Consider the following 27,193-nt stretch of genomic DNA (forward strand, 5'->3'; position numbering starts at 1 on the left):
TTGTGCTGCAAGTGGATTTATGAGAGCTGGATTTGTAGCAGCCATGTCTAGCTACATACGTTTCCAGTATTTTTGTTGTTGTCATACAGTGATTATCTCCACACAGGATTTACCCACTTATGGTTGCCATCTCTGATGCTTTGCACTGAGCCAAGGTGCTTCAAGTCAATGTGGGCTTGAAGCTAGAGCCCACATCACAAGGTCTGACACATCCTATAAGGAATCTAAATGACCATTAAAATGACCTGTGGGAGATGTTGAACTTAATCAGATACCTCATGACATCATCAGATCAGCCCATCCCAGTAGAGACTAGATTATGTTTCAGGAGGTGCTGCATTACAGCCGCCTGCTTCATTCGGTATGTGCCCAATGTGTGAATTGGGAAAGGGGAATACCTAGTCAGTTGTACAACTGAATGCATTCAACTGAAATTTCTTCCGCATTTAACCCAACCCCTCTGAATCAGAGAGGTGCGGGGGGTTGCCATAATTGATATCCACGTCTTCGGCGCCTGGGGAACAGTGAACAGGGCACAGGTTATAACTGCCTTGCTCAGGGGCAGAACGACAACCTTTTGGTTACTGGCACAATTGGTAAAGCTATCCAGGTTGTCAGATGTTCCTTCAGAGAAACATTTGTTTGCCTTTATATTGTCTAACGATTATATCTGTGACATTTCCTGGGATATGACATTTCTGGATCATTATGTGTGAGCAGCAGCAGGGAGACAGACTAGCAGGAAGTATTTTACCCTCTAATATCTCTGAGAAGACGAGTCTGTCCAGGACAAGCTGTCAAACTCACTGAGCTGTGTCATAGAATATTACTAGCGCAAATTGCCAATATGCTGGACTGTAGAGAGAGCATGATGAGAACTCTGCTGCAGCAATCTTGATTCCCTGTCTTGTCTATCCACCAAACCTAGTCTCTGTCCACCAAACCTAGTCTCTGCCCACCAAACCTAGTCTCTGTCCACCAAACCTAATTTCAGCATTACCGCATACATGGAAGATGTAAGTGGAAGGGGGAAAGAGTAAGGAACTTGTCTTTCAGCTCTGCATTAAAAACTAAATTGGTTAAAGAAAATTGTGATAAATAAAAAAGTATACCAGTTTCATTTAAGGACCCAAAAAATAACAACTGTGTCATATAGATTGCAAAAGAGATTTTCTATGTACCGATTCCAGCAGATTCTGCTGCGAGGAAGCAGAGTCATTAGATCATTTATTTTGGTACTGTCCATACATAGCTTGTTTTTGGTCACAGATCCAGGAATGGCTAAATAATTGCAACATTTACTTGGAACTAACTCTGCAGATAACACTACTGGGTGATTTGAACTCAAACACGTAGATCCCCTGAACACAGCTCACTTTCCAGCCCACTTTCCAGCTCACACCCTCAAACACGTAGATCCCCTGAATGCCACTCACCCTCCAGATCCCAATCACCTGAATTCTGATCACCTGTTCACACACCTGTATGTCATTATGACACCTATTTAGTTCAGTTCTTTGCACCCCATCTTTGTGAGGTATTGTTTGTTTTGTGACACACGGCGGTTTGAAGCTCTGGGTTTCCAGTAATTTACTCCTCCTGTGTAAGATAGTTTTTGCCTGCCTCACTAATGACTCCTTTTGTATATTCCCTGCCTGTACTTTAGCCTCGGATTTCCTGTTACCTACCTATTGCCTGATCTCCCAGACTACGTTACTAGCCTTTTCCCTGCCTGTACTCTTGCCTTTTTGGACCCCAGCTCTCTGCCTCCCTTCGTGTTCATTACACATAGTCAACTGATCAATAATATAACAATACTTTCAGCAGAAAATGCTATCTCTAATTTACAATCTGAAATGATGAGAATGTGAAACATCACAGGCACAGTTGAAACATATATGGCAAATAGATATCCAATATGGATGGTGTTAAGAGATAGATGGGAGGGGTTGAATGGAGCTGGAGGCTGGGACTAATAACAAGATAACATGTCAAATATACTGTGTCTGTAAAATGTATATCGATTCTGAACTTTTAAATATTACAGTAAAAAATGTATGGCAAATATAAATCAAACTGGATGGACATCAGACATAGATGAGGTTGGGGGGAGAACTAAGAACAAAATATAACTATTGTAAAATAGATTGTGTCTAAAATGTATATAGTATGTATAAACTGGAAGTAGAAGCCTAAGTGTTGTTATTCATTAGTTTACTCAGATCAGGAGAGGCAGGGGTGGTAGGGGAAGTGGAAAATAATAAAGGAAAGTATATTTAAAATATATGTATATAAACTCTGCAAAAAAAGAAACGTCCTCACACTGTCAACTGCATTTATTTTCAGCAAACGTAACGTGTAAATATTTGTATGAACATAAGATTCAACAACTGAGACATAAACTGAACAAGTTCCACAGACATGTGACTAACAGAAATTGAATAATGTGTCCCTGAACAAAGGGGGGATCAAAATCAAAAGTAACAGTCAGTATCTGGTGTGGCCACCAGCTACATTAAGTACTGCAGTGCATCTCCTCCCCATGGACTGCACCAGATTTGCCAGTTTTTGCTGTGAGATGTTACCCCACTCTTCCACCAAGGCACCTGCAAGATCCCGGACATTTCTGGGGGGAATGGCCCTAGCCCTCACCCTCCGATCTAACAGGTCCCAGACGTGCTCAATGGGATAGAGATCCGGGCTCTTCGCTGGCCATGGCAGAACACTGACATTCCTGTCTTGTCTGGTCCAGTGATGGTGGGTTTGTGCCCATAGGCGACGTTGTTGCCGGTGATGTCTGGTGAGGACCTGCCTCTGGACTGAGCACTGATGGAGGGATTGTGCGTTCCTGGTGTAACTCGGGCAGTTGTTGTTGCCATCCTGTACCTGTCCCACAGGTGTGATGTTCAGATGTACCGATCCTGTGCAGGTGTTGTTATACGTGGTCTGCCACTGCGAGGACAACCAGCTGTTCATCCTGTTTCCTTGCAGCGCTGACTTAGGCGTCTCACAGTACAGACATTGCAATTTATTGCCCTGGCCACATCTGCAGTCCTCATGCCTCCTTGCAGCATGCCCAAGGCACATTCACACAGATGAGCAGGGACTCTGGGCATCTTTCTTTTGCTGTTTTCAGAGTCAGTAGAAAGGCCTCTTTAGTGTCCTACAGTGGAAGTCAGAAGTTTACATACACCTTAGCCAAATACATTTAAACTAATTGTTTCACAATTCCTGACATTCAATCCTAGTAAAAATTCCCTGTCTTAGGTCAGTTAGGATCACCACATTATTTTAATGTGAAATGTCAGAATAATAGCAGAGAGAATTATTTATTTCAGCTTTTATTTCTTTCATCCTCTCATCTGCACACACTGTACATAGACCTTATCTATTGTATTATTGACTGCATGTTTGTTTATTCCATGTGTAACTCTGTGTTGTTGTTTGTGTCATACTGCTTTGCTTTATCTTGGCCAGGTCGCAGTTGTAAATGACAACTTGTTCTCCACTAGCCTACCTGCTTAAATAAAGGTGAAAAAAAACAGTAATTCCCAGTAGGTCAGAAGTTCACATACACTGAATTAGTATTTGGTGGCATTGTTTGTTTAACTTGGGTCAAGCGTTTCGGGTAGCCTTCCACAAGCTTCCCACAATAAGTTGGGTGAATATTGGTCCATTCCTCCTGACAGAGCTGGTGTAACGGAATCAGTTCTGCGCACACATTTTCTATAGGATTGAGGTCAGGGCTTTGTGATGGCCACTCCAATACCTTGACTTTGTTGTCCTTAAGCCATTTTGCCACAACTTTGGAAGTATACTTGGGGTCAGTGTCCATTTAGAAGACCAAGCTTTAACTTCCTGGCTAATGTCTTGAGATGTTGCTTCAATATATAATTTTCCTCCCCCATGATGCCATCTATTTTGTGAAGTGCACAAAATAGATGGCATCACAAAGTACCCCCACAACATGATGCTGCCACCCCTCCAAACATAACAATGGACATTATGGCCAAACAGTTCTATTTTTGTTTCATCAGACCAGAGGACATTTCTCCAAAAGGTATGATCTTGTCCCCATGTGCAGTTGCAAACCGTAGTCTGGCTTTTTTATGACGGTTTTGAAGCAGTGGCTTCTTCTTTGCTGACCGGCCTTTCAGGTTATGTCGATATAGGACTCGTTTCACTGTGGATATAGATACTTTTGTACCTGTTTCCTCCAGCATCTTCACAAGGTCCTTTGCTGTTGTTTTGGGATTGATTTGCACTTTTTGCACCAATGTGCATTCATCTCTAGGAGACAGAACGTGTCTCCTTCCTGAGAGGTATGACGGCTGCGTGGTCCCATGGTGTTTATACTTGCATATTATTGTTTGTACAGATGAATGTTGTACCTTCAGGCGTTTGGAAATTGCTCATAAGGATAAACCAGACTTGTGGAGGTCTACATTTTTTTCTGAGGTCTTGGCTGATTTCTTTTGATTTTCCCATGATGTCAAGCAAAGAGGCATTGCGTATATGAAGGTAGGCCTTGAAATACATCCACAGGTACACCTCCAATTGACTCAAATGATGTCAATTAACCTATCAGAAGCTTCTAAAGCCATAACATCATTTCCTGGAATTTTCCAAGCTGTTTAAAGGCACAGTTAGTGCCTTTAACACTTAGTGTATGTAAACTTCTGACCCACTGGAATTGTGATACAGTGAATTATAAGTGAAATAATCTGTCTGTAAACAATTGTTGGAAAAATTACTTGTGTCACGCACAAAGTAGATGTCCTAACCGACTTGACAAAACTTTAGTTTGTTAACAAGAAATTTGTGGCGTGGTTGAAAAACTAGTTTAATGACTCCAACCTAAGTGTATGTAATCTTCCGACTTCAACTGTAAGTTTTCATGACTGTGACCTTAATTGCCTACCGTCTGTAAGATGTTAGTGTCTTAACGACCGTTCCACAGGTGCATGTTCATTAATTGTTTATGGTTCATTGAACGGTGAAATGCTGAATACAACAGGTGTAGATCTATCTTACAGTGAAATGCATATTTACATGCCCTTAACCAACAATGCAGTTTTAAGAAAATGCCAATAAAAAAAGTAAGAGATAAAAATAACAGCAGTAAATAACAATAGCGGGGCTTTATATACAGGGGGTACCGGTGTCGAGGTAATTGAGGTAATATGTACATGTTGGTAGAGTTATCAAAGTGACTATGCATAGATAAAAGAGTAGCAGCAGCATTCTAGAGGGGGTGGGGTGTGTTGGTCTGATTGGTCAAACTACGAATTTAGTGACCAAAGATCAGAATTGGGCTGCCTGTGAAAACACAGCTTTAAGTGACCACTGTGGATATCAAACCCACAACAACAGTAATGTTACAAACACCAATGACTGAAGCTTCATGGGCCAGTTGGTTATTTTAAAACTATTTTACCTGGCAACAAAGCAGGTCAAATTCATATGGTGGTTTTAGTATGACAAACAACTCTGACTTTCTCTGCCGACTCAAATGTTTAGTTGCAGACCTGGGTGTGTGTGTCCTATTTTTCCCTCTCCCCTCTGATAATACCTTCTCATATATATAAAAAATGAACTGGTAAACAGTCCAGTCAAAAACAAAAGACACTTATGACCTGTCCTAGATGGTTACCACCCCTCCTCTAACCCCCCAGAGCACGCCCACGTGTGAAGTGTCAACACAACCCCTTCCATAAGAATACATTTTCCATCCCTTTTTTCAAGTTAACCTGCTGGTCATTTCAACGGATCAGAGATCAGAGGAGTTATGCTACAAAGCAGGATAAATTACTTTGTCAGTCAACTTTTTAAACAACCAGAAATAACTATAGATTTTTTGGTGAATTAAGAAAACTAAAGTGAAGTATGTGTTTTGGTTGTTGAGGCAATTAGACTATATGTCAATTTCAGGCTTATCTTTCAATATTGCCAAGTTATCTGGCTAAGTTATTGATCTTGGTTTGTAGTATACCCCCCCGACCAGCTCTGGGTAGTTCACTCCTTGTTGATCACAGGGTTTGTGTTGAGTTCCTAATCCCTGCTTTTGTTTGGAGGAGAATGGGACAGCTACGGGCCAGTGCAGATTGATCCGAGGGATTTTCCAACTCCTCCTTGTAGGGCACAATAAAGGCTTCATCCCTGCAGACGCCAGACCAGAGCTGTGCCCCAACAACAACAACTAAATACCAAGTTATCGGGTGACGGACTGGAAGGGCTCAAAACAGCCATTCTGAAAACCATTTGAGTCTAAAAATCCCTCTGTTAAAATCAAATGAATGGTTTCGAAATGAGTGCTTGAGAAAGGAGTTGTAATTAAAACTCCTCTGAATTGAATATACACGTTACATTTGAAGGACTTCTAGGAAGGGAGTGGTGAGGGAAATAAACCAACTGGTGGTTTCAAGAACCACAAAACTGCAACAGCTTAATTTGACTCTTCCGAAACAAGCCAAAGCTTTGCATCAACACCGGTAACCACAGGCCCACTAGAGAGCTGTAGCTTAGACATGACTCTAGAACACTAGGCCAGGAACGTTAGCTTACATTTTCATTGTATCTACTGTACATAGCCACCGTATAGATTTAGGTAGGGGGTGATTCAACCCGGTTGAAGGGCGACATGTTGAGAAAGTCTTGATTGAAGAACACCATCAATGCACAAAAACAACCTCACACAGTAGGCTACAAATGTTAGATCTTAATTTGACCCGTTTCTAACAGCAGGGAAATAATCCTGCCGTAACAGGAAATGTGAATTATTGTGTGGATTATAATTAATGGACATTTTTGTAAGGGTTGATACATTTTTAGTTAGGGCAAATCAAGTCAGACATTTAAAGTGGAAATTACAGACTTTAGAATCCTTTTTAAACCTTGAATACACTACACATTGCATTTCCTGTTGTGTTGTACATTTCCTGCAACAACAGGGCGATCAAATTAAGATCTTACATCTGTACTTAGTTTACATGGACGTCCTCCAGGGCACTATCTGTAAAGTGAAACACCATGCCATCTAACCAGGGGTCATGGAGATCGTTGCCAGGGCGACAATGATTGTTATCATCCTGATGGTGTTTCATTTCGGGGTGCTCTAAAATGACTTCTGTCACTTAGCATTGGGTGCATGTTTGCGACACAATTGTTTTGCAGCTAGCTAGGGGACACTCAACTGCTCTGCTGTAGAGGTAGTTCTTCACCCCCTTATTTGAAACTGACAGCTTGTTAACATTGTACAGGTTCTGCAGTAACAAACAGGACATCTGCCGCTCTGCCCTTCCCCTTCCCTTCCAACCAACTGAAGATGGGCTATCATCATGTCTGTGGGTCACATGATAACCTCTAATCAGCAGGGATGACATTACTCTGGTTAGCTCTTCTGGTTAGCTGTATTTCACAGATTAGTTCTTCCTACTACACACAGAGGTCACACTGCTCCAATCCACCATTCTCCTCACAAAACAGCTCTCATGTGGCTACCGCAAGTTCACTCTTAACGATACACATGATGTCATAAAACTACAAATACAATAAAACTATAAATACATAAAATAACAATACCTCCACTAGCTTTCTCCATTATGGCATGGATGTCATTTATATCCTCTTTATGGGTTTGTCAACTAACACACTGGGATAATCTTGTTGTGGGACTTCTCACTTTTAGTGTTGTTTACTGTTTGTATCTACAAAGTAGTGCAGCAACGACTCACAGCTGCCCCCTGTCCATCCGCTGTCCTTCAAAAAGACGGATACGCCCCAGGTCTGACACTACTGGGAATCCAAGCCCCAGGTCTGACACTACTGGGAATCCAAGCCCCAGGTCTGACACTACTGGGAATCCAAGCCCCAGGTCTGACACTACTGGGAATCCAAGCCCCAGGTCTGACACTACTGGGAATCCAAGGCACAGGTCTGACACTACTGGGAATCCAAGCCACAGGTCTGACACTACTGGGAATCCAAGCCACAGGTCTGACACTACTGGGAATCCAAGCCCCAGGTCTGACACTACTGGGAATCCAAGCCCCAGGTCTGACACTACTGGGAATCCAAGCCACAGGTCTGACACTACTGGGAATCCAAGCCCCAGGTCTGACACTACTGGGAATCCAAGCCCCAGGTCTGACACTACTGGGAATCCAAGCCACAGGTCTGACACTACTGGGAATCCAAGCCCCAGCCCCAGGTCTGACACTACTGGGAATCCAAGCCCCAGGTCTGACACTCCTGGGAATCCAAGCCCCAGGTCTGACACTACTGGGAATCCAACTGGGCCAACAGGTCTGACACTACTGGGAATCCAAGCCACAGGTCTGACACTACTGGGAATCCAAGTCCACAGTTCTGACACTACTGGGCCCCAATCCAAGCCACAGGTCTGACACTACTGGGAATCCAAAGCCACAGTTCTGACACTACTGGGAATCCAAGCCCCAAGTCCACAGCAGCATCTATAGGATACAAAGAGCAGGTCTGACACAGGATTTCTGACAGTTGGGAAGCCACTGCCCATAGGCACAGGTCTGAAATCAGTTTAATCTCCCCAAACCTGACCTTAATCACTAGGGAGGGAGATGTGAAACTGTCCTTACATCAGCATATTGGGGCAACTTTGTCATACTCCTGGGCCAAGCTGACACGAGGGCGGTTTATGTTTCACCTTGAGATATCTTGCAGCTGGACGTTTTCTCTCTATCAATTACATTTCATGTGTGCATGTATCTCTACCAGCCTTCACTCTCAAAGCTCTAAGCCCCCTTGAGTACCACTCTAAAACTGAGATTGCTTGTTGCCACGTAACGCTTCATCCTATTTAAACATTCCGTCCCCCACCCCCCTCCAACCGTCTCATGTCAGCCAACATTGCCTCTCTTCTATGCAGACTCTGAGGAGCATCCGTGTTGTTATCATGCTCCCTGGCTGGCTTTATTCTTAGCTCTGCTCAGATGTGATAAAAGCCAATTGGCCAATCAGGTGGAGCCTCTCCCCTGCCGAGCCCAGTGATGTCATCAGACACCCCCCACCTCCTGTGACGGACAGGGACAACAGAGATCTCCCAGCCATGTTGCTACTACTAGCATCTGTAGGAGGTCACATGACCAGTGATGCTGTAGGAGACACATCCCCGAAGCTGGGAGGCCGGGATGAGGTTTAGGGGCTATGTGTGATGGGGGATAGGGGGGGGGGGGACCAGTGTAGCACATTCACGCTCATGTGGCATGTGTGCAGCCAGCCTGGCCTGTTGCCATGGCGCCTGTTTAGCTCCTGTCTGTGGGGAGGCAGGCTGCTCTTCTCCTCTCCTGGCTTCAGGCTTCGCAGAGGGATGGGACACATAGACCCATTCTCCTACCTTTCCCAAACTAGAGCTAGCTAGTAAATGCAATACAATTCTCTCTCCATAAATGCTCCATGTGTGAACCTACAGTGTAAAACCCATCCTACCCCAGAAAATGAGTGTCTATTCTCCATTTATACGTTTGACACAATTCTGTACACATTTGACAAACCACTTCATGACATAGGCATGCTACCTTATTACGTGGGACTGTACTGTTTCTCCTCTAATAGTTGTTACATACTAACCTGAGAAGGACGCTATTTGAAGCTTGGACAGAAAATCTGAAAACCCTTCAGCATCTGGTGAACACTGATGACACCTCAGTGTGAAGGTGGTCTTCCCAGAGAACCCACAACTCTCATCTTCTCGGCCAATCAGGTTGTGTGTACTCCTTTTGCAGCCCCTTCTCTCAACTCTCTCTACGGGGATGCAGTTCTTATGTAATTGACTTGCAGGTACATGGGGCCTCCTCTGTTGATGTCAATGTCCTATCTCTTCAAGGTGTCCTAGCTGTCAGCGTTGTGATGAAATGTAGACCTATGTGCCATTACACTCTCTTGTAATAGACCTCCCTCTGACTTACTCTCTCATGCTCTCTCCTATTCTCCCTCTCTCTCTGCTTCATTTTATGCTTAAGACTGTTTATAACTCTTTATAAGACTCCTTCTCTCTCTCGTAACCTCTCCTTCTCTCTTTCTCTCCCTGAATAGCCTCGTTCCCATCTTGCGCTACCATGTGAGTTTCGTATTCTGATCAATGTGATCCAATCACTATCTGATCAAGGTTTGTCGCGTCTACACATTGTATTAAAATGTGTCTCTTATCTGTCCACTGTGTCCGCATTGTGGCCAGATTAGCTGATGCCAGATAGGCCGGTGTAATGATGATTTAAATGGTTTGACCAGCTAGATCTGTTTACACTTGATTAATATCCTGACACAATGCGTGTCTGACTACCGTCTAAAAATGTGGGCACAATCAGAATGTGGGCAAGGTCAGGACAAAGGGTGCATGTTAGAACCAGGTATCAACTGGGCTTCTCTCTCTCTCTCTTTCTCTGGCACAGAACACCTTCCTTTGAAACACAAAGCTCAGTACTTAAAACCAACTTGTGGGAACGAGGCTGAGCCTTTCAATGCAGACAGTGCTCTCTGTCTCAATAGAACCTAGGATGGTTGTACAGTAATGATGATTGTCAGTTGTCTATCAGTGTGTAAAGGTTTCCACCACCCCATAGTCTGAGTCAGTAGTCTAGAAACAGGGAGTAGAGCCAGGTGAGAAAGTGAATCCAGTGGTGCTGCTGCGTATGTCTGCCGTGCTCAGTTCTCCCTGGGGATCAGGTCTCAGTGTAGCAGTCAATGAATAAGTCATGATGATAGACAGACGTAATACGGTGGCATTAATCAGACAGATATGGGCCTCTGGAGTCAGGTTCAACATCAGAAACACTGCACTGAGAGATGCTGTGTGTGTGTGTGTGTGTGTGTGTGTGTGTGTGTGTGTGTGTGTGTGTGTGTGTGTGTGTGTGTGTGTGTGTGTGTGTGTGTGTGTGTGTGTGTGTGTGTGTGTGTGCATTTACGAGTGCTGTGGCCTACTGTATGTGCATCAGTGAATAGTATGTGTGTTGTGATAATGATGTTAAAGAGAGTGTGTGTTGTGATGAGGTTAGAGAGAGTGTGTGTTGTGATGAGGTTTGAGAGAGTATGTGTTGTGATGAGGTTAGAGAGCGTGTGTGTTGTGATGAGGTTGAGAGTATGTGTTGTGATGAGGTTAGAGAGAGTGAATGTTGTGATGAGGTTAGAGTGTGTTGTGATGAGGTTAGAGAGAGTGTGTGTTGTGATGAGGTTAGAGAGAGTGTGTGTTGTGATGAGGTTAGAGAGAGTATGTGTTGTGATGAGGTTAGAGAGAGTGAGTGTTGTGATGAGGTTAGAGAGAGTGTTGTGATGAGGTTAGAGAGTGTGTGTTGTGATGTTTGAGAGATGAGTGTTGTTAGTTAGAGAGAGTGTGTTGTGTGAGGTTGAGTGTGTGTTGTGATGAGGTTTATGTGTTGTGATGAGAGTGAGTGAGTGTTGTGATGAGGTTGATGGGTGTGTTGTTGAGGTTAGAGAGTGTGTGTTGTGATGAGGTTAGAGTGAGTGTGTGTTGTTGATGAATGTTGTGATGAGGTTAGAGAGAGTGTGTTGTGATGAGGTTAGAGAGAGTGTGTGTTGTGATGAGGTTAGAGAGAGTGTGTGTTGTGATGAGGTTAGAGAGAGTATGTGTTGTGATGAGGTTAGAGAGAGTGAGTGTTGTGATGAGGTTAGAGAGATGGGTGTGTTGTGATGAGGTTAGAGAGTGTGTGTTGTGATGAGGTTTGAGAGAGTGAGTGTTGTGATGAGGTTAGAGTGTGTTGTGATGAGGTTAGAGAGAGTGTGTGTTGTGATGAGGTTAGAGAGAGTGAGTGTTGTGATGAGGTTAGAGAGATGGGTGTGTTGTGATGAGGTTAGAGTGTGTGTTGTGATGAGGTTTGAGAGAGTGAGTGTTGTGATGAGGTTAGAGAGAGTGTGTTGTGATGAGGTTAGAGAGAGTGTGTGTTGTGATGATGATGTTGAAGAGAGTGTGTGTTGTGATGAGGTTAGAGAGAGTGTGTGTTGTGATAAGGTTAGAGAGAGGGTGTGTTGTGATGAGGTTCGAGAGAGTGTGTGTTGTGATGAGGTTAGAGAGAGTGTGTGTTGTGATGAGGTTAGAGAGAGGGTGTGTTGTGATAATGATGTTAAAGAGAGTGTGTTGTGATGAGGTTAGAGAGAGTGTGTGTTGTGATGAGGTTAGAGAGAGGGTGTGTTGTGATGAGGTTAGAGAGAGTGTGTTGTGATGAGGTTAGAAAGAGTGTGTGTTGTGATGATGTTAGAGAGGGTGTGTTGTGTTGTGGTGGAATGAGAATTTAGATAGTTTCCCAAGCCAAGACCATGGGCCTCAGATAAGCTAAACTCTAGTGTTGTCTGTAATGTCTCTGTCCTCTGTGCCCTCTGTTCTTCTCCCAGTGTCCTCTAAAGGCCCCTCCTCTCTGCAGTGCCCTGGCTCCTGGCCCACAACAGGTTCCCCGGCCACTCATCTCACACACTGTCTCATTAAGCTATCACCTGCCTGCCCGCCTGCCCGTCGCCTAGTTGGCTGACACTGTGCAGGGACCTCCGTCCGCCATGCCCCCGAGGCCTGCTCCTGCCACCGGTCACGAGATACGCCTCTGTCTCGTGATGTATCCCCATACAGGAGGCTGAAACAGAACCCCACTGTTGGCCCGCTGCCTCTCCTGTCCTGGTCACCCCGGCTACTTAATGTAATTACAGAAAGGGAAGCTAGCCAGGTCTCAACATGCAGTCAGGGACTATGTTAAAAATGATACCCTATACCCTATAAAGTGCACTACTTTTGACCAGGGGTAGTGCGCTATATAGGTAATAGGGTACGATTTCAGATGCAAACAGGCAGTCAGTTCACCAGTCAGTCTACGCTGCCTGGACACCCTCACCCTGGCCCTGTCACAGCATTACTGAGACGGTTGGAAAATGCACCGTCACTCCACTCCTCATGTGAGGTCCTGGTGGCAAACACACAGGGCTCCCATTCATAAAAGCCTTTCTGATGGAAAACCCGAATAGAGTTGCTGGGATTAAGTTTCAGCTGCTGCGTGTATTAGAGACAAACTCCAAGAGGAGGGACCTGCGGTGGTGGAGTAACTGACAAATGAGGCAGGTAGGCTTGAGGAAGGAAACACTTCAGCTACTCAATATGGCTGTCATCCCTCAGATTACTGTGTTGTACTTGACTTGAAGATTGCTCAAAACAACCTCAATGTTTATTTAAGACAAGCTATATCCCTTCTGATAAAACTAGAACCAGAGCCAAACTGTATCAGAGCCCAATTCAATCCCCAAAGTTCAGCTTTATAGCGTGATTGAAATTTAAAGGCAACGTTCCCGCTTTAGCGGAGACTGCATTCACGGCTCTATCGGAAATGACCTTCACATTTCTATAGCTGAATCAGCTTTCCATATTGAATAGTTCAAACTAACCTTTCTGTAGTCCAAGATGAACTCTTAATTAAGGAGCCTACCTTTACTCCTTCAGGTCCAAGGACCTTCTGTTATCTTCTGAGGTAGACTGGCTCAAAACAGCCAAATACTCAATTTAAATGTGAATGGATTATTAATGGCGATCCGGTTCTAGAAACAAAAAGCCATTTACTTACTCATTTCACAAATACAAAATATAGAATTCCTGTACATCACAGGAGGCTGCTGAGGGGAGGTCGGCTCATAATAATGGTTGGAACGGCGCGGATGGAGTGGCATCAAACCCCTGGAAACCATGTGTTTGGTGTATTTGATACCATTCCACTTCAGCCATTACCAAAAGCCCGTCCTCCCCAATGAAGGAGCCACCAACCTCCTGTGCTGTACACTGTTTTAACAGGCTTTATCACAGTTGCAGCCGACAGTATTTCTCAGTTACAACACATTTCTGGAGGACTTCTTCCAATACACACAGGTGTTTGGCGCATGATCGATAGCTCATTAACACAGGTGGTCCCTCTGTCTTCCGTCATTTCTTTGGTAAACACGCGCTGTAACCTGGCGATATGGCCGTGTGGGAACACTAATCCTAACCCTATAAAGATGTTTATCAATTTACCTTTTTGTTTTTATAAAATTATTTCTTGCTGATATGAAAGATGAGGTCCTGATGAGTGTTAATGTTCAGACCGAGTTTTGGGGCTCTTAAAACTCCCTAATACAGAAGACATCTTCGTCTAATGACTTATGTGTACAGAAATGGACCTGAGAGTCATGATCAAGGACTAGTCCTTTCCACATTGGCTCTCGATTGGCACAGCGGTCTAAGTCACTGCATCTCAGTGCTAGAGGTGTCACTACAGACCCTGGTTCAATTCCAGGGTGTTTCACCGTGATTGGAAGCCGATTGGCCCATCGTCGTTTGGCTGGGGTAGAACGTCATTGTTAATAAGAATTTGTTCTTGACTTGCCTCGGTTTTAGTCACCCAGGTGATGTGTCATAAGCCTGGAGGCTAGCTGAGCTGTGGTAGCCATGGTAGTAGTCTCTCAGGAGAGAAGCTGCAATAACCATGGTAGTCTCTCAGGAGATTAGCTGTGGTAACCATGGCAACTGAGGCTAGTAGTGAAAAAAAACATAATATCCCTTTCTTAGCATTGACAGCGCTCTGTAACATCCTTGATATCTAGGTGGTTTGTAGTCTTTTCCAAGCAGACAACGCAACAAAAAAATAATCATTTGACAAGCGGTTTCTCTATTGTCACGTTGTTGCAACAAAACACAACAGGTAAAATCAAATCTTATGAAATGCACCAAGTAGACCTTGACAGTCATTAGCGATAGGAAAACAGAGGAAGCACCAAGGGGAGCTGGTTTGGCAGCACTTATTCCTCCCTGATTTGTTAGCATCTGGTTAGAGTTGATAAGGAGTCCGTTTGGATGAAGATGGTTAGAAGATGGTCTCCTTTTAATTAAGGGCATTTCAAATCTAACAAGTGTTTTTGCAGGGTTCAAAATACTTAAACAACCCTTTTCCTTGCCACTCCTCACTACTCTCTGAACACTAGCTACTACCAGACTGTTTCACTGAACAATCCCAGACTAGGAATACAACGGTCTGATGTGGTTCCATTTCCATCGTCACTGATCTGAAAGGACAGGGAAGGTCACAGCAATAAAGCAGAGGTTATAGCTTGGGGTTTGTCCTTTCACCTGTGCTGTTCTTTCAGATCAGTGCACATTGAAAGGAAATGAGACAAGGAGAGGACTCCACTTTAGACTAGTGCGGTGTGTCCTTACAGCGGGGTATTGGTCTTGTTTCAGAGAGACTGGAATAAAGAAAGATGTGTTTTCATCATTTTATTTCAGGTTTTTTTTTCTTACTGGGATTAAATAAATGACAAGAGCGGATGAGAACTCCTGATAACGTGACTGATGTTAGACATTGACGTTTAGCACTTAACATCGACAAGAAATCCTAAAAACACGGGGTACAGCACTGCTTCTGATAAGATGCTCAACTTGGACCAGTGACTTTGGTATTGTATTTATACATTACACTTTTCTGCAGAAAAAAAATTAAATTAAAAAGGTACAACCACATAAATATAAAACTCCTTCCACCATGTAAAATGGCTGAAACATTCATCAGAAAGTTACACCACGTTGTGAGATGACGTGACGTAATTGAGCAAAACAATCATCTTTAAAAAGCAGAGTTAGCACCGTTGCCGTACAACAGGCAAAAGTAACCCAACAACCTGGAGACACAACTCGACATTAAGAGTAAATCAAACAGAACAAAAGGAAGTAAAAGCCTGAAACGTAATAAAACCCTTATCCCACATTTAAGTGATTCTAAAAGAAAAGCCATGTGAAAATTCTCACAATCAATTAGACAAAGGCAAAAATAAGGAAAGAGTAGGCCTAGTTCCCTGGAGGGCAGCCTTTTTCCTCACACGGGTCAGAAGAGATCAGAGAGTACCGTGTCAATATTTTTAAATGATTAAGTATTCATATATAGTATATACACATCTTGGACTGCTAAAGCTTGCTCACATAAGTAAACAGGTTACAACATGGCTTGGAAAGGACCAATGTATGCGACTACTGCACTGTACACTCCAAAAATATGTATAGAAACCACACAAGGCAGCAATACGGAGGGGACAAAACACTGCTCGCTACACATCAGTAGTGGAATTACAATTTACAGTCATAAATGAAACATGTCCCCATGGCTCAAGGAATATTATTCATTTACAGTAGAATAAATACTTTATGCTATTGCTACTCCTCCTGCGACTTACATTCTAACCCTAGACAGAAGCAGAGAAGCCAGTGTAAAGCAGACAGATGAAGTGTCGTCCCGTATGTTATGACTTTTGTTCAAGACTAGTTGTGATTTAATTTTTTTTTTTTTAAACTTAACTTCGTATTTCCACCCCAACTCCCTTTCCTAAATTATTTTGTTACTTTTGAGAAATGGTTGGGGAGGGAGAGGGCTGGAGAGAAAGTGCTATGAACCTAACTGTGGTCATAAGTTGGTGACAGTGAATTTAACGTCAAATTTTCCTTGGAACTTGTCCTTCTCGCTGTAGCCAATGTTCTCTCCGTAGGCTCTGCACTCGATGCGCAGCTCGGTGTTCATGGTGAGGTTGACGAACTGGAGGGCCACTAGGGGCTGCAGGTACTGGGGGTGAAGCAGCTTGCCGTAGTAAGGGTAATACTGGAGGGGAAACCTTCCCCAATGCCGTAGTACTTCACCTCACCCATCTTACCGGCGTCCTCCTCTCTCTGCAAAGAGATTGGGTGAGACAGTCAAAAGGAGAAAGACGGTGCTATTTTGGTCATTCTGACATCTGACCTTCACCCAGAAACACATTTACAATGCCTGGTTTAGTGACGGAACGGGGACTATTCATCGAAAGCAATTCTAGAATTGCTAGAATGAACATTCCCCATTCAAGTCAACATTCCCTTAGGCTTCAATGTTGCTTTACTGACTGTCAACTGACATTGGAATGATCAATTGTGATTGGATGTTGTTCCATCTAATTCTGTCTGGCATACTGTACCTTGTTGGTGCAGAAGATGGGCATGACGTTGGGCTGGACCTTTGTCTGGGCTCCCTCAGGGATGCTTTCATTGGAGCTGGGGGGCTGAAAGAATGGAGGACAGGTACACAGTGAGGGAGGAGGCAAAACAATCTGCTAAAAACAGTAACACTTTTACAGAAGAAAGTTTATGTAGATTTTGTATTCAATAATGTACTACTACTTTGGGGGAAATATGCATAAACTAACAACCAGGGGCCACTGGAAATATCAAAAGTGACCAGTTTGTATAAGAGGTCAGCTTTTCATATGTCCTTAGGATATTTACCCGTGGCCTGAAGTTGACAATCCTGTTGAGCTTGACGATCAGGCAGGGTTTTCCTTCCTTGAAGCCAAATTCTTTGTCTTCCATGCCGGAGCAAGGCCCAAGCCAGCTCCTCTGGAAGCGACAGGCCTTCCTGATCCCCACATCACTCTCCAGGTCACCACGGTTCTTATATTCTTCCGGTTGCTCTGAAGGCAGGAGGACAAATCACAAATAAACAACTGAGCACAGGAAGCCACAGCTGCTCGCTTCAACTAATTCATCAAAAACAAATGACAAAAAAAACACCTTTTCTCTGAAGCCAATACACAATTCCATTCCATGTCCTGGACACTTAGTTCCTATCCCACCTGATATTAGACCATCAGAAATGATTCAATAAGCAAAAGGCTAGAAGATGATGGTACCACCTCCATCTACGTAGAGCTTCCACCACACTGAGCACCTCTTAGGTCTGTGTCATGGCAGGGGGTAGGACTAGGAGCTAAGGGTAGAACTAGGAGCTAGGGCTAGGACTAGGAGCTAGGGCTAGGACTAGGAGCTAGGGGTAGGACTAGGAGCTAGGGGTAGGACTAGGAGCTAGGGGTAGGACTAGGAGCTAGGGGTAGGACTAGGAGCTAGGGGGTAGAGAGTGGAATGGAACACTTCCTGTACCTCCACAATCCTCGTATTTCATCTGGTCCCGCTGTTTGTCGTCGTCGTACATAACCAGGAAGTCTCGCATGGCCTTGGTGTAAGTCAAGTAGGTCTCCACATCATTCAAGTTGAAGGCGATCTCGGATTTGTCGGAGCGTGGGGTGTGTGACAGGCCTGAGAACAGACAGTCACCATCAGTTTCAATGTTACAGAAGTGAAGTACTATTAGCAATACACACTTTTATAATAGGACAATAATGTTTCAGTGGACTTGTGGCCATTCTATTTACTCTAACTCACAACAGTACTGAGTATGAAACCAGTTAAGAACAGTCAGTGTCATTTGCTTTCTAATGAAGTCTTTCAGTGAGGCAGTCATCCATTGAAGAGTCCACACTTTGGAAAACAGTCTTGAAGAGGAAGACAAGGTGAATCCCTGTCATTGTTCTTAGCAGGAAAGACGGGTCAGTAAAAGGGAAAAGCCCATTTCAAACAAAATACAACTGTCTACGCTACGACACAAGATCCAAAACATGTCCACCCCCATTCTCTTCTAGTTCCTTATTTACAACCAGCCCAGCCCCCACACTAAGTTCCATCTTTCATGACCAGAAAACTAAAGAGAACTAACTGGACTGAGTGAGGTGAGGAGTCTGAAGAGAGTAATGCTTCTCTCCTCTGTCAGCTTGTGAGATAAAGACATAGTCAGACTCTTCTCTTTCTGCTTGTTAGAGCCATTAGGTGACCTCTTCGTTGTGAAGACATGGCCCAGTTATCAGGCCTCCTGTGGAAAGTAACGCACTATCAACACCTAGCTATCTCTCCTAATGGAGGTTCCCCGAGCAGACCATGGCTATATATACCCAGACAGACATGACTGGTATACTGGCTTTAGACCCAATTCAAATGCAGCTTACATGTCTTTGACAGTGTCATGGTTGAAAACACCAACAGGAAAGGGTTAATGCTCTGTGGAAGGGCACTGGTGTTGTGTGTTGTGTGTGGGGAGAAAATAAAGTAGAGAATAGCATCTGCCGTTGACAGTTTACCACAGAGCTCTCCCTGGTAAAGGAAGCAAGAACGTCACGGTCTGTTTTAACTCTAGTCAAAGGCATCAGGAGAGAGCTCTGTTAGGGGACCACACTGTAAAGCTCACAATTAGCACTTCTCCCTCCATTTCACACCCACGTAATCAGAACAGACTCCAGTGAAACTGACTAAGCCTCTCAGAAAGAGGAAACTGTGGAAAAAGACATGAAATATGCAACGTCCAAGAATGGGGAACAGTTCTCGTGCTTTAAACACTACACTCCCTAACAAATTGGGAAGAGGCCTCTGCCCATGTGGGATGGAATTAATTGCGACACTTGACCGACCCACTACCTACACCAAAATGTCCAATACGACATGAGCATTTAAACAGCAGGATAACAGTAACACGTCAAGGATTCAGTTCACTACTAGACCCGAGTTCATTTTGACAGAAGCACTTCTGTACATCTTTGCCAAAAATCTAATTTCACCAGTTTGTTATTGGACGTAAGCATACTACTGTACAAGGAAGCCTAAATGAGCCAGGGCCATAGACACTGAACCAGTATCAAAATAGTTCCACATGCTGCATGCATGGATGACACCCACAGTTTACTTGAAAGACAAGAGTCCTCTGTGTCGGACCTCAAAACGGTACTGTGCCTGCCTGCTCTCTGGCCCATACAGTGCTAATGTCAATTCAGCTGATATCTCACAGTGGGACTCCCTTAACGAGTTAAAGTGTGAAATTCAATAGGAGGATGTTTGACAGACATAGCCCACCCCTCTGAGATACACAAACATGCATGTTAGACTGTCTGCAGACCAAATTGCATCATATTCCCTACATAGTGCACTACTTTTGACCAGTGGGTAGGGAATAGGGTGCCAATTCAAACGAAGCCACTGTGGTTGGACACCATCTCTTATCCCCAGGCAGCAGTAGTGGCTCAGTGTCTAGTGTTCAGTGATACCTTACCTGGGGGAGCAACTCTGTCTTGCCAGGTGGGTTTGTAGTTACTGAGGGTGAGAAGCAAGGCCTGGATGGTGCCGATGAATACTCCAGCCAGAAAAGCATAGAAGATTAAGTAGAACCCTAGAATTTTAACTGTAAAAGGAGAGAGAGAGAAATGAGTCATCACCATGCAAAAGATGTGGAGGACAGATGATTGTGACAATGTTCCTTTAAAAAAAAACTACTAACACCAGTGATGCCATGAAATTAAGATCTGGTTGTTATGTTGTTGACAAGGTCCATTTCCACTCATTCAATTGAGTCATACAAAAAGCCACATACAGAACTCCAGCATTCCGCAATTGTAGAATGTTAAATCTGCTCTGAAAAAACAAGGAACATTCCCCATAATGAAGTCCTAAGTCCAACCTTAGTATTACTGCAGTAGTTAAGAATCTGCTCAAGTCAACACAACCCTGCCACCCTAACCAGCCCTGCAGAGCCAGTGTGTACAGTACGCTAAACACCGCAGACATGTAGACTGTGTCTTGCACCACAAAGTGAGACAAGGGTACAGCTTAAGAAAGATAAACAGCAAGTCTGCCTATTGTGTCGTCAGACGAGTGTTTCCTCAGTGTTCCAATTCAATCTCATGAGTGTCTATCCTATCGTCAAACCTCAATAGACTGTCCAGTCATTGTCCATTGCACCACAACACTATCAAACATATTAAAAATTAGATAAATAGATTGGCTGACTCTACTACTAATCCAAGCCCACCTGATTTCAGACTATCCATAACTGAAATAAGTCCCAAATGGCACCCTATTCCCCATGTAGAAAGTGCCCTGGTCAAAAGAAGTGTACAGTATAGGGGAAAATGGTGCCATTTGGGATGCACACCTGGGCTCAGTGATACCTATACAGGTAGAATGCATGCAGACAGAAGCACATGTCTCCTATGGAGGGAGCAGGAGGTGACCTAACCACAAAGCTCCTGTTCCAAATAGTAACCCACCTATAACAGTAGACATTGTCTTGACTCTTCACTGAGGGCAGGAAAATTAAGTGTAACCAGTAGATCATACAGTAGTAGCCAGGAGAACAACAACTTCAGGCTTCAGAGTAAATCAAATTGTCAAAATCGTTTTTTGGTTGCTCTTAAACTCAGAACCCAGAAACAAATCTCAAGCTAGCTACTCAGCTTTAATTGTTAGGCCTGTCACAAGAGACTGTTGCTCTAAAAATAGTGCCCACATTGCAGATACTTTATTGGTCTTAATACATTCAGGTCCCAATAACAATGGGGGCAGTCTGCATGCTCAGATTTTATACAAAACCTAGATACTACCCAGCTGGCACATAACGTCCTGAGAACCATACAGTACGTTTCTTAAAGCTTGGTGAGAGTGTGGTTGTGCCATGGTTATTGTGCATACAACCTTCCCACAACATTCTGGGAATGGTGCAGGATACCCAGCTAGTATATAACATTCTGAGAACCATATGTTTCTTAGGTGGGAATTTCAGTACCACAGTTGAACTTTTCCTCATGGTTCTATTTAAAGTAATGTTCTCAAATTGTTTAGAGAATGTTAAATTTAGGGGCACTGTTGCAGAAATCACGTCGCCTTTTCCTGGTTGCTAAAATAGTTTGCGACGAAACAAGCAAGCATAGTGTAGAGAATCATTGTACCATCTAAACCACTGAAATATATTTCCATAAACAAAAATACTATATTTTCAGTTGGTGTAAAAAACTGACAGTGAAAACAAAACTTAAGAACAGAAAGCATAGAAATATAACACATGGAACAGATCTAACATCTTAGACTTGCTTTCAATGAGAATGACAGATCTATGTGAATTTGGTCAGGTTGCCCAAAAAGTTACATATTGCAACTTCAAGAAACAACGTTCTTCTGTGGAAATGTAAGTACATATAAAAAGTAAATAAAACGTATTCTACAGGTTTCCTCAGTTCTATTTTAAGTCATGTTCCCAGAACATTAAGAAAACTTTAAACATTCAAAGAAAGTTATTTAAAAACATACATTCCATTCTCAGCATAAACAAAACTATCCTCTATATTGTTAAGTGTGCTGGTCACACCCACTGATTGGCCACATCTGGTCTTAAATGAGTGCTCGCTTCCTTTAACTTCTTAGGGCTAGGGGGCAGTATACGGAAGTTTGGATGACTGAGGTGCCCAAAGTAAACTGCCTGTTACTCAGGCCCAGAAGCTAGGATATGCATGGTAGTATTGGATAGAAAACACAAAAGTTTCCACAACTGTTAAAATAATATATGTGAGTACAACAGAACTCATATGGCAGGCGAAAACCCGAGGACAATCCATCCAGAATTTATTTTTCCAGCCCAACAATGATTACTATGGCTGTCAATGGGAATATAAAAGGAATACCTCCCAGATTGCAGTTCCTAGGGCGTCCACTAGATGTCAGTCTTTAGAGTTTCAGGCTTAAAAAAAAAAGATTAGCTAGAATTTGTTGTTTTTGTAAACGGCTCCCATTTTGGCTGTAGTGTTTGTAGAGCGTTCCGGTGAGAGCATGTACTTCGTTGTTCATCTCCAGTAATGACAGTACTAGTCGGTCTTAAATTGCATTGTTTATTCACATATTAGGGTACCTGAGGTTTGATTAGAAACGTTGTTTGACTTGTTTTGAAGAAGTTTATTGGTAACTTACGGGATTCATTTGTATGCATTTTGAACGAGGGAAACCGGTGGATTACTGAGTCAAGAGCGCCAAATAAACTAACTTTTTTTGGGATATAAAGGACTTTATCAAACAAAATGACAATTTGTTATGTAGCTGGGACCCTTGTGATTGCAACCAGATGAAGATCTTCAAAGGTAAGTGATTTATTTTTAAAAATCGCCATTTCTGACTTTGTGACGCCTCTGCTTGGTTGGAAAGAATGCATGTAATGCTTTTGTATGCGGGGCACTGTCCTCAGATAATCACATGGTGTGCTTTCGCCGTAAAGCCTTTGTGAAATTTGACAAAGCGGCTGGATTAACAAGAAGTTAAGCTTTTAACTGATGTAGGACACTTGTATTTTCATGAATGTAGGACACTTGTATTTTCATGAATGTTTAATATTACGGTGTGTCATTTGAATTTCTCGCTCTGCAATTTCACAGGATGTTGGCCAGATTGGACGTTAGCGTCCCAATGATCCGCAAGAAGTTAAAATGGAGGTTCGTTTAAATAGACTAAAGTGAACAGCTTTGTATGAGTAAGAAAAATGCATGCTAGCTGCACTAATTCCATGGCTAGAGAACAGAAGATCATAGGGTCAAATCTCACTGACAACGTGCCACAATACATTTTTTTATTTTTTGAAGTTTTGCATTTGAATGATTAATGCCTAAGAAAATGAATTCACGTGTCTGATCTGTGCTTGGAGTTCAACACAGTTAAGCTAGCAGTGTTACCCTTATTGAAACATGTTCTTAGAATGTTATTTAATTACCTTCAAATAACCTAGAATTTCCATTCTCAGAACATTAATAAAACCCTCCAGGAAAACATCCAGGGAACCATAGAACAGTCACAGAACCTCCCTACAACCTTAAAAAATATATACATTCCCAGAACATGTGAACTGTTCACTTCCATTCTCAGAACGTTTTTTTATTATTACTTTCAGTTTTACAGGTCAGGAAACATTATTTCGTAATCAGAACCAATGGGAAACCAAAAACTTAACGTTCCCACAACTTCCAAGGAACCAAAATGTGCTAGCTGGGATATGCATAAAACCAGCACAGGTATACAGGTCCAGAATGAGAAATCATAGGCCCGGGGTTTTGGTATATTGAAATCTGCAAAAGGCAAACCAACAGCCACAACCATCCATAGAATTATAATCCATAAATGGCAGTTCTCACTAAAGTCAGGACTGGCATTCATTGATAGTGCATCCTTGAATTTAACATCCAGTCAAATTGCCAAAGTAAGAGGTTACGAAACCCTTCTATGGATTATATGTCTATGGCCGCAACTGTACATTTGGAGCACGCTGCCCAAACTCCAGCCTTGCCGACTGTAGGTATACCGCTAACTGCCAAAATAAAGGAAACACTTAAGTAAACGAGGGATACAACGTACATGTTATGGTGTGGGGTGCATTTTCCTGGCATGGATAGGTCCACCTGTAGAATCTATGCCAAGGCGCAGTGAATCTGTTCTGGCAGCTCGTGGTGACCCAACACCCTTTATGTTGGCGTTTCCTCTATTTTGGTCTGTGCTCGTGCTAAAACTTCATCCACAGTGGTTTAAAAAAAATAAACTATACATTTTCTGTGGCTAAATGATGCTCTCTGGTGGATTTCAAACATTGAGAGTGGGGCTCCTGTGGTTGGATAAAACATTTATTTTTTATTATACAAATACATTTTTAAAAAGCATCTTGGACCCTCTACAGGCTTGGGCCCTGCCCCCGACTCACAATTGACCAGTCACATTTATTTAATTAATTATGCAGTTTATTTTTATTAAATCAGTCCCCCCCCCCCCCCCAGTTACCCACGTGGGCCTCATACCGCGTCTCCTCCCACCATCTGATGATTAGTAGAGCAGCAGCAGCGGTCTACACATTGAGAGCGGGCTCTGGAGTCCTGTGGTTGGCAGTTGCAGTAAAAAGATATACACCACACACATATCTTTAAAAAAAAATTTTTTTGTAAAACAACTTAATATTATTTTGCTCCCTCTTGGCCCCCCCCACAGGCTTGGGCCCAGGGACTTCAGCCCCGGTAAGCCCCTGCATTAAGCCAGCCCTGCAGGTACAGTGCATGTTAGTCATTTAGCAGAGGCGCTTATACAGAGCGATTTACGGGAGAAATGATGGTTAAGTGCCCTGCTCAAGAGCACATTTACAGATTTTTACGTAGTCGGCTCGGGATTTGAACCAGCAACCTTCGGTTACCATCTGAACACTCTTAACCGCTAGGTTAACTGCCGCCCCGAGTCCAGCCATAGTACTAGTACAGTATTAGAATCTCCTCAAGTCACCCAACCCTGCTGCCCCCACCAGCCCGCAGAAATACTACTGTATATGCCTAGTGGTGCCCCAACCCACCAGACCTGCAGAGCTAGTACTGTTTTGGCCTAGTGGTGCATAAGACAATGTCAAAAGGTCACATCTTATAGGAGACAGCAGTTCCCTTTCAATCAATTACACAGGACTTAAGATGTCGCCTGCTGCTTGGCAAAATTATAAGGACATCACCACCACCCAGTGTTTTATCCAGATCATGTGTTTTCCCTGATCACAATTGGCCGGTACAAGGGTGCGTACATTATCCAAATTATAGACGAGGGTTCAATATCTCCTCTCTCTCCATGCATCACACCAGATAAAACATATGTTCTTGCATTGTAGACAGATTAAATGAATCATGCAAGTGGCCGAATGGAGACGAGTCATCATTAAAGTCATGGATAGTGTCACACACACATTGTACAAAATTATGCACCACTTACATTGGATGGATGAGGAGCACCAGTGTTGGTTGGAGACATGTTGAATGGGTGGGTTTGGGGGATCACTTCTTTATGTTTCCTTCTCATTTTATTGAACTGAATATTAAATGATATGTTGTGCTTGTAACCCCCCCACCAAACAAGAAAAATGACAAAATAAAAAAATATGGTCACCACAAAAATGAAAAGATCCAAAACGAGTTTTGGCCTTGAGATAATAAACACAAAACACAGTTGAAGTAAATGACCAAACCAACCAACTTGAAGGCGTTAGTTAAATAAGAAAAACTGCAACATGAATTGTCACTCAGCTGGTCATCCTCTGAATACCGAAAATGTAGGGTAGTTGAGTGACATTGAGACGAGGGAAGACATGGGTGCAGATAGGAACGAGAAAAGTCAAATTAGTCTAGTTAATACATTTCCATTGTTAATTAAAGTGACACAGTATCCACATCGAATAGCAACACAAGATGGAATGTCCTCTCCATAATTCCAAGTAGAGGCCCCATCACCTTGAATCACCTTGGACGATGATGCATTTTTAACCCTTTGAGTGTGTCATTTTACATCGGAAATTAAACTAAGTCTCTACAGCGTGTACATATGGTGTAATTCCATCCTAATACTTATAGATCATGTTACTGCGATGGAGAGTTCGAGTCTCCTTCCAGGCATAGGCTGCGTCTCTGCAGTGTGATCAACTAGCCTACTGTACTATTAGGATTCGAACCTTTAGAATAACATGTTCTAATAATGTATTATGCATATTCCCACCACCGTCTTTCAACGACCTATTTGGATTCTCATATTAATTTAAGATGTGCGAACCCATCTTTACTCGGAACAGTCGGTAGGCTGTCATTTTGAATAAGGCAGTAGGTTCCTAGCAAGAACATGTGACGGTGAAATATGAGCAAAAACTGGTCGCATGTTCACCGTATGCTATTACTCACAAAACAGACATGGAGAGCCATGAACAACGAGTGGCGATGGGCAATGATATGGAGTCGGTGACACCGTACCATTGTAGCACACATTGCTGCAAAGTCAAATCAAACAGGTGCTATGCACCAAGATTAAATGAAGACTCGGTGCACGTTCCATACTGCCCAATAGAAGTTCGATCGTGCCATATGAGATCCATCACAATTTCGATTAAAACCTCCGGCCACAATGGCCAATTACCGTGATCATAAATATCAGAATTGCATACTTACACCAACTCCCCCCTGTGCGTCCACAAAATTCCCCCTTGTCCGAATCCCATACAAACTTCTTCCATCCACCATCGTCTTTATTCGAAGACATTTTCGACTGTGTGGTGCTCTTTCTTTATTTCAGTTCCCTTCTGTCTGCCGGTCCCTCTCCGGAGTACCAAATTCCAAAAACCGACGGACTTGTACACGGCTTGTTCCTGCGTACTCACTGCACACAGATATATCCCAGTTGCAGTCGACTCCGCCCGAAAACTATTTTAACAAGTCACCCACTAGGAGGGAGGGCCAGCTCTCGCGAATCACAAACGCGCGTCCTCTCTGCGTAATGCTATCGTTTGTGGAGGTCGGCAGCAGGGTTTTTCTCCACCCTTGGACGTAGTATACGTCAGAATGTCCTTTACGACGCGACCCTGCGATTTCCACAGAACATAACTCAAATTAATAAACATTCAGAGACATAGTACATCTATTCACAGTGCCAGCTATACATTACTAATTGCCACCATTGTCTTCATTATCTGGAGACCTAATTCACTCAAACTGG

General features: G+C 43.2%; 1 pseudogene across 1 annotated transcript; it reads right to left on the minus strand.

The window, feature by feature from the left end:
* Window positions 1–16,395: 16,395 nt before the first annotated feature.
* Window positions 16,396–26,903, minus strand: LOC124022762 (annotated as a pseudogene). The gene is made up of 6 exons (XR_006836625.1): window positions 26,650–26,903; window positions 19,941–20,069; window positions 17,948–18,103; window positions 17,297–17,481; window positions 16,990–17,073; window positions 16,396–16,708 (listed from the first exon to the last, which is right to left on the minus strand). The product of XR_006836625.1 is annotated as a sodium/potassium-transporting ATPase subunit beta-233-like (transcript).
* Between the last annotated feature and the right edge of the window lie 290 nt (window positions 26,904–27,193).

Source organism: Oncorhynchus gorbuscha, unplaced genomic scaffold (assembly GCF_021184085.1).
Source record: "Oncorhynchus gorbuscha isolate QuinsamMale2020 ecotype Even-year unplaced genomic scaffold, OgorEven_v1.0 Un_scaffold_1413, whole genome shotgun sequence".
In the NCBI taxonomy this organism is placed as follows: Eukaryota; Metazoa; Chordata; class Actinopteri; order Salmoniformes; family Salmonidae; genus Oncorhynchus; species Oncorhynchus gorbuscha.